The sequence below is a fragment of the Panthera uncia genome, unplaced genomic scaffold (assembly GCF_023721935.1).
Source record: "Panthera uncia isolate 11264 unplaced genomic scaffold, Puncia_PCG_1.0 HiC_scaffold_1482, whole genome shotgun sequence".
Classification (NCBI taxonomy): domain Eukaryota; kingdom Metazoa; phylum Chordata; class Mammalia; order Carnivora; family Felidae; genus Panthera; species Panthera uncia.
Window position 1 is genome coordinate 36967 of NW_026058121.1, and position 12198 is coordinate 49164.

Consider the following 12198-nt stretch of genomic DNA (forward strand, 5'->3'; position numbering starts at 1 on the left):
CTCTAGCCCTCTCATTAAAGGCACCATCCAGCCTCACTAAACATCTGTTGATGAGGCTGAATTCAAAATAAGCCGAGGGCGTGGGATTACCTTAGTTACCTTCAAATAAATCCAGAGAAGGTTGTAGGAGAAATAGGCCCCCTCCCGCCTCCTGCACCCCCCCCCCCCCCCCCGCCAAATAAATCACATTTACACAGTGAGGTAAATTTCACCAGAAAAATGTGCAGTTTGTACCCTGAAGACAGCAGTGCTGGCTGGGAGCTCACCGGCACCCCGATAGACAGTGTGCCCAGGCCCCGTTTCAGTTTTCCAGGATGCTGTGGTGTAGTCCAAAAACGCACTTCAACTTTAGACCCTGGACAAACAGAACAAATGCTCAGTTTTCAAAAACAGATGTGTTCCAGCTACGTTACTTTACCGAACTACCAATGTAATCCCAAAAGGACTTCTATGTTTTTCCAGAGCAACTCGTTCAAAACAGAAATTTTCTATACACAGGTAGGAGCTCTTTACATGCAAACAATTATTTTTAAAGCAAACTTAGACGTCGCCGATCAGAAATGAAGGAGACAACGTACCGTTATCTCAAGTAATTCTTCTCAATCATGACCAGAACTTCCCCTTTTAATTTCCTTTTCATTTTTAAAGAAAATCTGAAGAAACACCATGGGTTTGTTGCCCCACCCCCACCCCAACTCCTGTCTACACCACAGCCTTGCTGTGTTCATAAGGCCAATCTTTTTACCGCACTTTCTTGAATTCCTCAGGGTTCCCCTCCAGGAACAAGCCTAGGTTTGGTAGATCACCATTCCAGATCACATTTTAGGAGGTGATGAGTACACGTCCATTACTTTGACTGTGGTGATGGTTTCATGGGTATTTGCATTTGTCCAAACTCACCAAATTGTACACACCAAGCACCTGCCGTTTTTGCATATCCATTATACCTCCACAAAACTGCTAAAACCATGTAATAGTAATGGACCCTGAGGGGAGCATTATGTCCATATCTAGAATTGTCCGCTTTCCTGTGTATGCCTGGTTTTATTTTTTTTTTTCTGGTTTTTTGAGTCTCTTCCATATTTGGGCTGCAAAGTTAATGTTTCAAACACATAATTTCCCCTTTATTTCTCTGAACTCAGACCACTATATTAAATTACAATAAATTTCTTAAAAAAAAAAAAAAGTTTCCTGAGCACCGCGTGCCTCACGGAGCTCCTTTCCAGACACTGCCTCCCTGACAACACCCATGCCCCACCCTACCCCCTCCACCTATGGTCTTACTGCCCTGCTTTTCCTGACAAATCTTCTCCTCCAACTCCCTGTGTCCCCCCACCCCTCCACTACCTTCCACTCATTTTGAAGACCAGCTTCAACGTCATCTCCTCCTTGGGAGAGGACCCACCCTCTCGACCTAACCTAGAGCCCCCTGGTCAATCCCTCAATCGGCACACACCCCTCATCACCCTGAAATGACTCATATATGTGTCTTTCTCAAGGGACTAATTCCTGGAAAGCAAAGACTATTTTCTTTTGGATCTTGGCACCTAGTACAATGCTTGGCACAAAGAGTGCCAATGATAATAAGAGTATCGACTTCTGTCTAATGGGAAAAAAAAAAACCCAACTACAATTTTAATAAGAACCGCTCTTATTTTTTTATTTTTGAGAGAGAGTGCGCCCACGGGAGAGGGGCTGGGGGGGTTGGGGAGGGAGGGAGAGAGGGAGGGAATCCTAAGCAGGCTCCACACTGAGCGTGGGATCCCAAACTGGGCATCATGATCCGAGCCAAAATCAAGAGTCAGATGCTCAACCGCCTGAGCCACCCACATGCCCCAAAGAACTGCTGTGTATTACAGATGATGACTTCTGTCTCAGTTGGTAGTGTAATTTCATTGTCCTCTAACGACAAACGCTGGTTATGACACACATGTTAGATTTCAAACTTCATAGGAATGTTGGCATGGGACCAAACTGGGTTTCCTTATTTTGATTTCCACGTATCGAGATCGAAATGCCTCTGGTATGAATGTGCGGTGATGACGGTAGGAGTGGCTCTTCGCAAAGACTAAGGACGTTAAAATAAAAGGAGAAAAAGCATTTTGGAAATGCTACAACCCAAACCAGAATAGCCGCTAATACAAACGGGCCTCTTCCCCAACGTAAGCGGGTCACAAGTAATGGCTCACCTCAAAGCGGCCGCAACGATACTGTTTACTCTCCATTTGGGGCTTAAAAGCATTTTCGTTGATGAACAGGCCCTGAAGCAGAAACATCTAAACCCATGCTAATGCCCAGCAGAGCAGTAACTCCTTTTGATTAATTTACCAGTACTGAAAGCACAAGAAAGAGATCAAACCGCGTTCTGTACTAAACAATTACACCAGCCGCCGGTGCCTCCAGGATGGTGCGTGTCAGGATGAAAGCTGGATGGGGTCGAATGAAAAAGCAACAAATATCTTACGTTGATTAATGCTTATAGGATTTTTTCCCCTTAAATGTCAAAACATTTCATTCAATGGTCAAAGCGAAGAGTGTGTGTAACATTTAAAACGGAAAAAAGTTCCAAAAGCTTAAGGAAATTCAGACGTGTAGTGAGGAGAAAAATCAGGTTAGTTCTTAGGAACCTTCAAAACAATTGGGCAGAACTCTGACCAGTCTGCTGAAAAATCTTCCACGTGAAATAACATGGGGAAAAATCCTATCACCTCCTTTCACTGAAAAATAATTTCTCTACTAGGAGTGGATTTTCTTGATTGAGATTATTTAGTCTATTCACAATGTTCAATAATACCATCTATCCAGACTGTCATGAAAACAGAGCCAACATCTGGTCCAAGTGTATCTCTACTTAATTTTTTTTAATGTTTACTTATTTATTTTGAGAGGTGGAGGGCAGGGAGGGGAGAGGCAGAGAGAGAAGGAGAGAGAGAATCCCAAGCATCAGAGGGGCTCGAACTTGAGAACCAGGAGATCATGACCTGAGCCGAAACCGAGAGTCGGACGCTTAATCGCTTAACCAAGTGAGCCACCCAGGCGCCCCTCTCCTTAATTTTTTTAAGCTGGAATTTAAACCAAACTGACTCTCAAATCAGAATGAACTACAAACATGTTAGTAGCTAAGTCTCAGGTTTTCTGAACTATTAGCTCAATCCATTTTTAAAAACCCAATGAATCTCTTTAGAATAAACAAAACTAATTTATTTGTAGGAAAATATGTGAACCAAGCCAGCTAAAAATGTCAGCTTGCTGAAAAGTCACAATTTTATAAAATTAAAATTGAATCACTTCATGTTTTTAAACTCTTATGTGGAAGCACCACAAACATTTGGAAATACAAACCCGAGAACTGACTCTTCTACTGACCTTCCCATAGTTCTTTCCCTCTCATGAAGATCGATGGGCCCAAAGAGCACGGCCACATAGGCACGTTTTCCCAAACATTCAGGCTCTAATGGGCTCTGATCCCTCATTACTCCTCATGGATAGAATAAACGGGTTGTAGATGAGGCAAATGTAAGTTTCTACCGATTCCCATTTCTGATCTCTTATATGTGTAGAGAAAAACAGAAACTGCCATCTTAAGTCTTCTCAAAGATGGTAACATCCTCCCTTGTTAAAAAAAAAAAAAAAAACAACAACAAAAAACTGAAAAAACTCCTGGGTGAGATCAGGAAACACAAGGAAGAAGGTTCTCATTTTACAAGGGAAGCAGAGGACCTTAGCACAGAATGAACAGGACCCTCAGTGGGCGCCGGGACGCCCCCCACTGGAACTAAACGCACCCGAGCTAAGGAACTTTGGTCACAGGGGTATCTAGAAAGCACAGGCAGAAAAGCTGGGGGTGACACCACGATGTTGAAGTACAGAATTAAGAAATACGTATGAATTATTCCAGTCATTTTGACTCTGGTTAAAAAAAAAAAAAAAAAAAAAAAAAAATCCTTTCACTCTGACCTGTTTATACAGCTTAGTCTTAAATGCACTTCTTTCTAAATTTTTTTTTTAACGTTTATTTATTTTTGAGACAGAGAGAGACAGAGCATGAACGGGGGAGGGTCAGAGAGAGGGAGACACAGAATCCGAAACAGGCTCCGGGCTCCAAGCTGTCAGCACAGAGCCCAATGCAGGGCTCGAACCCACGGACCGCAAGATCGTGACCTGAGCCGAAGTCGGACGCTCAACCGACTGAGCCACCCAGGCGCCCCTAAATGCACTTCTTTCTAAATAAATATCCTTCAACTAGAAGGGGTCAGAATTTTAGCTATTGAGGAAATGTTTTGCTGCTATTGTTATTGAGGCATATGTAACATCTGTCCAAGAGTAAGGATGTGCTGGTAAAGTTTCCTTTCAGTACCTGATCATCAGCCCTCCAGTGAACGAGCAAGGAACATTCTAGACTCAACCTGGGTTAACTGTTTTTCTAACTAACGAAAATAGTTTAATAAATATTTGAACACCTATAGTACACAAAGTGACCTTAAACATTTCCCTTTAAAAAAAGATATTGTTATGTGTACAAAAAGGGACCATAAAAAGTCTGAGCTGAAACTCAAGTTTCAAAAAAAAAATTTTTTTTAATGTTTATTTTTGAGAGGGGGGGGGAGAGAGAAAGAGAAAGAGAGAGAAAGGGAGAGGGATAACACAAATAGGGGAGGGGCAGAGAGAAGGAGACACAGAATCTGAGGCAGGCTCCAGGCTCTGAGCTGTCAGCACAGAACCCGACTCGGGGTTCGAACTCACGGACCGCTAGATGATGACCTGAGCCGAAGTTGGATGCCTGACCAACCGAGCCACCCAGGCGCCCCTGAAATTCAAATTCTTTTAACCGCTTTGTTACTTTATTTTCCCTTCTCATTTCCCAAGTCAAATAACCAAGGAAGACGCCCACGACCTGACATCCATTCTGCATTAAGTTTATGTCAGTATGCAAATCCCTGAACGCACTACACAAGTCTTCCGTGTTGTCACTGGAGCTTCCGTTTTTAGGTTTTTAGTCTTGAGTGGGCTTTACCCTTAGCTCCTGGAGAATGACACAGAGAACGTCGCTGAGCATCGCACCTGCGGCTAGAAAAATGAGGAGTACGGATTACACTACCTGGGTTTTAAAGTCTCTTCTGGAGAGTACATGCAGTGGGGACCCTCCCGGGTACTGAATGGCACTCTGATAAAGGGTCACAGCAGGAGAAGGAGAGGTCACACCCATAGTGTGGTGAAAACAACACAGGGCACAAACTTTATAGGATTTAGTCAGCCCTATGCTTAGCATTCTGTCAAAACCAGAGAAATTTATTCTTACACTATTTCTCTTTTACTAAAATATCCTTTTTGGTGCACACGTACACACACACAGGCACACACACACATACACATAAAATAACCTTACGAAACTGAACTTGAGGATGAAACTCGGGCTTGTGTTTGTTTGCTTAAAAACAATCATATTTAGGGGCGCCTGGGTGGTGCAGTCGGTTAAGCGTCCGACTTCAGCCAGGTCACGATCTCGCGGTCCGTGAGTTTGAGCCCCGCGTCAGGCTCTGGGCTGATGGCTCGGAGCCTGGAGCCTGTTTCCGATTCTGTGTCTCCCTCTCTCTCTGCCCCTCCCCCGTTCATGCTCTGTCTCTCTCTGTCCCAAAAATAAATAAAAAACGTTGGAAAAAAAAATTAAAAAAAAAAAAGCAATCATATTTAAAAAGCACAAGCAATAAAGTTCTACTCGAAATGGATCCTGGCACTTCGCTCGTGCAACATTTGCTTCACTCCTTAAATATTACCCCACTACCATACCTTTGTATGAACTAGATCTAGATCTTGGCTGAATTCATATTTACCTTTATATGCAAACACCCCAGCGTGTCCCCAGTCACTAGGGAAATTCCACACTCAGTCACAGAGCAGATATATAGCTCAGGACATTGATGGATTTAGACCAAGCAAATGAGATTTCCCAAGTCCTCAGAAGATAGTCCTGAGAATTATGCCAAATCAAACGTAAGCATTTTATGTCAGGTTTTTAGAACCAAAACAGGATATAAATAAAGACAAGTTAATGGTACGATTTACTTTACGTTCTGGGCTGGCTTCCCTCTCACCAAGCATGACACTTTGCATTGACACAAATCAGCTTGCAGCCTAATGGACATGGTTTGTCATTAGCCCCAGGACAACAAGTGGGGAGGTGAATCATGTGCCATCAACACTCCCGCCTAATCCGTACGATTCCAAAGTCAAATCAGAACAGGTGGGTCCCTGCTCTAGTGCTCTCCTGCATGTGTGTGTGTGTGTGTGTGTGTGTGTGTGTGTGTGTGTGTGTGTGTATTCCTCTCAGTCACATAACACAACCATAAAATCACTGTAGTTTTCTCCAAAGGTGTTAATTTCCCTTTCCCCAGGCTTTACTGAGATGTAATTGACATGTAACATTGTATAAGTTTAAGGCAAACAACATGTTGATTTGGTACAGATACACTGCAAAATGATTACCACCATCGTCTTAGGGAACACCTGCATCATATCACATAATTGCCATTTCTTTTTTGTGGCGAGAACATTTAAGATCTATTCTCTGAGCAACTTTCAAGCATGTAACACAGCATTGTTAACTTTAATGGCCATGCTGTACATGAGATCCCCAGAACTTATTCGTCTTACAGCTGCAAGTTTATACTCTCTGACCAACACCTCCCCTTTTCCCTACTCCCCGGCCGCTGATAATCACCATTCTAGTCTCTGTTTCTAGGAGTTCGGCATTCTTAAAGTCTACATATAAGTGCTATCATACGCTATCTGTCTTTCTCTGACTTAACGACTGCCCTTTGTATTGTCTGCAGGGAAATGGCACCACAGTCTTAAAAATGTATCTAACATCTTTTCCTCTGAAAATGCAACCCGTGTCCAATTAGCAGAGATAAGAAAACTCAGGTATCTCCCTCTGGATGAACATACTTTTAACTTCCCTGTATGCCTTGTAATGAGCTTGTTCTTACAAACACAGTCTGATGCACGTTCCTCTCACCACAGTGGCTTTTGAGATTTCTAACCAAGGTCACATAATAAGGACACAGCAGGGTTGGGATCAATGAGGCCATCTTAATTCTCACTCTAAGTATCAGCCTGCTATTATCTTTTAGTTGTTAACATCACCGATGAAACCGAAATGATCACATCATCTCTAAATATGGAACCAAGTGCATAAAAACGAAATTTGTCTTTCCTCCATCTCTGTCCCTTCAAAAGGGCTAAGGAAAGCGCATTCTAAATGAAATGTCTGAAAACACATTTGTATGTGCAGCGTGCATTTCCCGCTGGCATTCTTGACCCCACAAACCTGCATATTTGGCTAACACACACATGTGGGGGGGGGAGCAGGAAAGAGCGAGCAGGGCGGGTGAGCACCACGTATCTCCGTTTATTTTACTAGGGACAAAAACAGAGGAGAAGGAAGAAAAATATTCTAACTACAGCTTCGGGGCTAAATAAAATCTACTGCCTTCAGAGTGGTTTTTAAGCTGAGGAACCGGAAAGAATCGGGTAACTGCTCCAGAAAATTCATACTTGGGGTGAATGGACCGCGGTCTCTTCCCTCTTATAAGGTCAAGGCACATATCGGGGCATGTTGCTTGATAACAATTATGAAACCAGAGCCACAATAGAAAGCAATAAATGACTTTAAAAGTTTCTACTATGCGAAAAGGCAGTATATGCTTTTTCTTTGAATAGATGTGGTCACAGGATTAGCTTACATCCTACGACGTTTCAAAAACTTTCCTCATAACCCGCAATATGCTTTCCAAGGACATTCCGTCAACGAATAAATCAACTGTTAACTGATGGGATACATGTTCCTCGGGGGACCTTCACCTCATTCATCAATATAGGTTTTCACAACTAATTAGCATTCTTGCTAAGGTTCAGAAAAACTCAGCAACAGGTGAAGTGGATGAAACTGATCAACTTGCTGAAAGCTTCAGAACAAATCGCTGCAGAACGGTCGGCGGTGCTGCTCGACACCTCAAGACGCATTTGCCTGATGTTTCTTTAAGCTTTTCCAGTCCCACGTCTGCCAGAACCTGACGCAACCCCCAGCACCACACGTGAAAAATGTGACCGGTAGATTCCACATGTCAAAGCGAAGCTATGTCCTCACATACTGTGGCCACCCACAGTGGGAGCAAATCTTGTTATCTCGTCCACATCCTCAAGCTTGCTCTCTGAGCTTCCTTTCCTGTGACCCGAACCTCCACCACTGTTAGAATCCTACAAGAATTTCTCCTTCGGGACACCGTCTCCTTTCGTATTCATCTCCTATGGCTGTCACCACAAAATGGCGTAAGCTGGATGGCTTAGACGAGAGAAATTTCTGGTCTCACGGTTCTGAAGCTGGAAGCCTGAGGTCAAGGAGTCGGCAGGCTCCTTCTGAGGGCTGTGAGGGAGAACCTGCTCCATGCCTGCCTCTCTCAGCTCCTGGTGGTTTAGCAGCAATCTTCCTCGGCTTGCAGAAACATCATGCCGATTTCTGCCTTTGTCTTTACATGGTGTTCTTCCCATGTGCCTGTGTTCAAAATTCCCCTTTATGGAAGGGGAGGCCTACTGGACGGGACACACACACAAGTCAGCCCATAACGCCCCCTACCATCTTCCACGTCTTCAAAAATCCCCCACCTCCCAAACTAGAACCTGACTCCCCCAGGAAAGCCTGTGCCACAAAGCCACACCCGCCCCTGTGTGCACGACACGTTGCCCCCATGTCATGTCCTTGAGATTAGAAGGGCAGCAGTGGCCTTCTCTTAAACTTCCAAGGACCTTTTCCAAACCACTGTTTCTTCCATCTTCTCTAAAAAAAAAAATCCCTGGTTATGAGGTCCCAGTGCATATTCCTCAGAATAAATGATCCAAAAGATTCACCACCAGTAAGAAAAGTTGGGGGGGGATTCAAGCAAGTCAAAGCCTTGGTTTCTAACGAGCCCCTGCCTTGCCACATAACTATCTTGTGACGAAGCACACGTGTGTCCCTATTTGTTACCTGCTTGAGTCACACGGTCGTTGCTGACATTAACAAGGTATTTTAAATACGCACCCCATCTTATATACCTCAGAGTCACGTTGAGGACTTTGACTTTCAGAAATATCCCTAAGAAAGGCTGCTGAGATTTCCATCGGTAATCACTTAGCCCTCCTACCACAAAGAATGAGAAGAAGGCAGGATCCTGCCCTCAGGTACGGTGGACTTAGAGTGAGGCATCTCCAGAGCCTTGTCAAAACTCAGTGAAAGGGGCAGATCCCGCCTCAGAACACAATTCTCCTGATTCCTGGGTCCAGTGCCTTCCCGCACGTGTCATGACATTGAGCCCTCAGTTCGTGAAGGCTGCATTTTACTTGAATCAGTAACTAAACTTCCCTAAGCTTTTAAATTCAGGAAAATTTTGCTTGCCTGTATGTTTCATTTGTCTCAGGGACACTTCTATTTTGGATACTCTGCTCATTAACTGCTAATTATGACCAAGGGAGATTAGCAATCCCAATATTTTGAGAAACTAAGCAACAATCTGATTTCAGGTTCACACATCATCAGCATTCTTAGAATGTGAAATTTACATCCTGGACTCATCCACATTTCCATCATCTTCTAGAAGTTCAACTACTTCTCTTTGTCTGAAGAGAGAGTTTAAAAATCAACTTTTTTAAACTCTCTCTTCAGACAAAGGTCTTGCCTGTAAAACTAAAATATGAGAACTCATTTTATTTTTTAAAAAATGTGTACTGTTTAGTCTTATTTTTGAGAGAGAGCAGGGAGGGGCAGAGAGAGACAGGGAGACAGAGAATCCGAAGCAGGCTCTGGGCTGTCAGTGCACGTGAGATCACGACCTGAGCCGAAGTCGGATGCTCAACCGACTGAGCCACCTGGGGGTACAAGAACTCATTTTATTCTTAAAAATAGCTATTTTCTTACATAGTTCTGAAAAGTCATGTGTGTTTGTGTCTGATTTAAAACAGATCTACTATAGCTATATTTAAGAAAAGTGAATAAGCGCTGTCTTATGGAAAGAAAGGAATACTTAAAGACTGGCTTTCTTGTTTTGGCCAGATGTCTGAGATGCTCACATTTTTCGGCCTTCTAGGATAAAATGTAAAGGTCAACCTGATAGAAGGACTTGACATTCTGTATCGATCACTGACACATCAAGTTAGCTTACAACTCATCCAGCGGGACTAAACATCCATTTGCATACTAGAAAGTCCTACAGCTGAAGAGCCCCTTGGCTTCCACCAATCAACATACGTGAGACTATCTTTCCTGCCAACCTGGACCTGCTTGTTTAACCCTCTTGTGGGTATCACAGTGACACCCGCTCCACCAGGCCCCCGCCGGGAAGCCACCTGCAACTTCTCTTGCCTCCTCCTTGGATCTTCAGCCTGATTTCGCCTCCTAGGTTTCCTTGAGGTCCATCTGTTGGTGACCAACCCCAGTATCAGTCTGCATTCAGCCCTTCCTCACCTCTGCTGTTACACTCCCATCCTCCCTGGTGTTATGTCGGTTTCTACCAGCGACCGCCTTCTGGTCTCCTTAGCTCCTCAACAGGGAAATTATGGAAACCAAAATAAACACCGCTGACTGTCCTTTCTGCAGGCCAAACCGTCTCTTTATTACAGATGAGCAGCGTAGGTGGCCCCCAATGGTCCGTCCACGGCAGTATACTTCGGGGTCCGGTGGATACTGGCACGTACTGTTATTCTTTGGCATTTTGTTACACATTTCTTCTGTTCATTCAGCTTCTGCATTTCACATTATTTTTCCCCAGTTGCATGAGTGTGCATTTTACAAGCTGTATCTCATTTTGTTATTTCCTGCCTATATTTTTAATCTCCTAAAGGCATAATTATAATATTTCTGCCCTTCCACGTTTTTGAAATCTCCTCTGATTTGGGATCATCTGCCAACTTCATTAACGTGAAGTTTATTTCTCCTTAAATAAAACGGGAGACAGCATACAAATCCCAATAACATCAAGCTCCAAGTGGTAAACTTGCCATTTTTGTTACATTTTATTTACTGTCTTTCTACGATTTTCCATCTGTGTGGCTCTTCTCCAAACCAAGTTGAACTTATTTTGCGGTGGAACAGGGTCAAAAAGTGCTATAAAAAAAAAAAAAAAAAGAAAAGAAAAAGCAAGCCTCCTCCTGTGCTATGCGAAGGCTGTTCTCATCTCTCAGTTTACCCGGTTATAGCGTAAGAAAGAAACGGCCACAGGTTTCACACTTTAAGCCTTTCTGTCCCTGTTTCCATATGATTTGACCGAGGGAGAACAGAATTTCCCTCGCAAGTAAGAGCACGAGGTCGAGAAGCTCCAGGCAGGACAGAGAAGCAGTCGTGCGGGATGCGGGGAAGGCCTCTGATGAACGGCTGTCCCCATCGCCCCCTGACACACCGCCAAGATGCCTAGCGACCTGTTAGCAAGCACCACGGAGGGTGGCGTCCAGGCTCTGACCAGGAAGGGCTTGTTCAGACATCGGAGAGAAACGCCGGGCCATGTCCTTCCCCTCCTTTAACGCGTGGCGTGACTCTCCTGCTCCAGAGTTCAAGAGAAAAGGAAGAGCTTTCACCCGCCAACTTCCCGTGCCAACCCACCTTCCACACCAGCACTCCCCAACCAGGTGAGAGCAGCTGACGTGCAACGAGCCCAATTACCAGCGTGCTAATGTACACCACTTTTAGACCTCGAAAGTTTTACGTTTTCGTGTTTCTTTTTAAAAAGAAGAGCAATGTTCACATACCCTGTGCTGAGCAGCCGTAACAGATGCAGCCTTATCTTGCCACCTCATTAGGGGAAACAAACAACTATAAATCTTGTGTTACTTCCAGAAAGTTGTCAGCTTGAAATCAAAGCTGGCGGGGAGCCAAGTGGCATGAGCCCTCGATTCCAGTCTTTTTGCCTGTAGTTCTTCCATATGTAAATTGAGAAACTGTTAGCAGAAGCAAGCCAGCTAAAAACAGATGTGTTTAGGGGACACAGACACGTTCGAGGGGCCCTCCAGGCCCGGCCCCCTCCCTACCCTGCTCACAAATCCCTTTTCCTTCCTCTTCTGTGTCTCCCCCACACCCACACGCTTTGCCTCCCCACCTTCCTCCCATCGCAACACATTTTTATCATTTACTACCGGCTAAGTTCTCGTGCCCAGCCATGACGGTAGACCTCAGAA